The sequence below is a fragment of the Suricata suricatta genome, chromosome 7 (assembly GCF_006229205.1).
Source record: "Suricata suricatta isolate VVHF042 chromosome 7, meerkat_22Aug2017_6uvM2_HiC, whole genome shotgun sequence".
Lineage (NCBI taxonomy): Eukaryota > Metazoa > Chordata > Mammalia > Carnivora > Herpestidae > Suricata > Suricata suricatta.
The window spans coordinates 144,822,988-144,825,131 of NC_043706.1; positions in this window are offsets into that span (position 1 = coordinate 144,822,988).

The window sequence follows — 2,144 nt, forward strand, 5'->3', positions numbered from 1 at the left end:
CCGGCGCCGCCTCCCCCCCCCAGTTGTTCCAGGGGCGCAGTTCCCCGCACCTTCCAGGTCCCAGGCTGACATTCGCGAATAGACAGTGTAAGAAATAACGTAGGATTCTGCTCGTGCGTGTGGACTGACAGGCTCCCGCGTCTGCAGCCGCCGCGCGTTGACGGGTGCCTAGAGCCAGGGCCGTGCAAGCAGCACGCGGCCGTTACGCGTACTGTGTGTGCTGGGGTCTCCACGCTCTAAAGGAAGTTTGTGCGGTGCACCAAGCAATGCGGGACCCACTGTGTAAGAATGACTTCAGCGGTTGATGCAAACTCCACGTTGTTAGGCCGTTGTTAGGTAACATCAGCTGGTGGTTGATTTTGTGAAGCTCGGATTGTACGGGGTTGTCCCACAGTTTTATTTTCTGCCCTGCAGTGAAGTGTAAAACATCTGCCATCACTTTCAGCGATAGCTACTATTTGAGTACAATGTGCTAGATGCTTTTCAAGTATTATCTCTAATTACTGCAACCCTAAAAGATAATACCCTGCCCCATTTACAGTTAGAACAGGGGCTCAGAATACTAATTTTTTCAAGGCAAGAGGTACAAAGAATGAGGAGGAATTCAAATTTAAGTCTAGCCCGTGGCCACCGCCATTTGCACTAACCCACAGTGCTCTGGACAAGACGCTGTTTCCAGGAAGAATGGTATGGGTGGGGGCACACGCACGTGCGGGGTTTCTGGCTTCTAGTGGGAGGACGGGCATGTTTGTAACTAACACACAGGAAAATGTATTTGATTGTCATGAGTGACAACATATGGCAGTTACCTAATATTTCTTGCTTTGAAGTGGGGTTTTGTTTCTTACTTAATAGGAGGTCCTCCGTCGTACAAGAGAGTATACGCTTGGAAGGTAACGTGAAAGCCAGCTTCTAGAATTGTGTGTGTGTCGGTAGGGGGCAGGATGTTGTTACTCCCGAGAGCTGAAGCTTGCAGGGCCTTGAGGATGAATGCAGGTGGGCTCCAGCTAGAAGGAGCCGTCGTTTGAGTCAGTCTTCGTGGGCGGTCGCTACGTGCAGGGGCTGTGCTGTGTCCTGGGGGCACAACTCGCACAAGACCTGCCTGGTGCTGTAGGAGCCTGTGGTCTGGGGCGGCCTTGTCGAAGGGGCGGCTACAGCTAGAAGAAAAGACATTTCCTAGGGCTCCTGTTGCCATTTCCAGGGCCTGCAGTGGTGGAGTAGATGGGCCCTTGTGCAGAAATATTTGTCTGCCCCTTGTCACTGCAGCGCTACAGCTCATTCCTTTAGAGTTTATGTGCTTTGTAAAGATGCAAGGAGGGGGCGCCTGGGGGAGCTGTGGGTGAAGCGTCCAGCTTCGGCTCAGGTCATAATCTCACGGTTCTTGGGTTCGAGCCCCGAGTCGGGCTCTGTGCTGACAGCTCAGGGTCTGGAGCTGCTTCGCATTCTGTGTCTCCCTCTCTCTCTGCCCCTCCTCCTCCCCCCTCTCTCTCTCAAAAATAAATAAACATAAAAAAAATTTTAAAAATACCTCAAGGAGTCCTTTTTCACATGAAAGTAACCTTTTAGGGTTTTATTTCTATGTCATTTAGGAGACAAACCACACTAGTTTTTGAACTAAGGAGGCAGTCACTACCTGTTGGACTTTGAGCTAAGGGAAGTGTTGGAATTTTAAAACTGATGGGTTGACAGGTGGGACAGAGGGTGGGAGGTGAAGCTGGGGAGCAGGAGGGGCGAGCGGTGTAATGGCGACACTGGACGGGGGTGGGGCATCCAATCTAGGGAGTTCCTGGGCTTAATCCCTGATGTTGGGACAGACACCCCTTAACTTGATGCATCAGGTGAAGATCCCAGGATAATTTCAGCCCCAGAGTGTGACTCCTTTGCGGGTTTATAGGATGATGTTAGTGTGCTGTGGGGTAAATACGAGGATTCTGGTTTTACCCCCCAAACAATAAATAAACATGAAAAAGATGTAATCACGTTTAACCGTGTAGCTCTCCCGGTAGCCAGCAAGTGTGTTAACAGTAGCTGTGCCTGCGTGTGTTCTGTACTTGAGATAGGGTTCCGTCGTGACTAGCCAGCAAGTGTGTTAACAGCAGCTGTGCCTGCGTGTGTTCTGTACTTGAGATAGGGTTCCGTCGTGA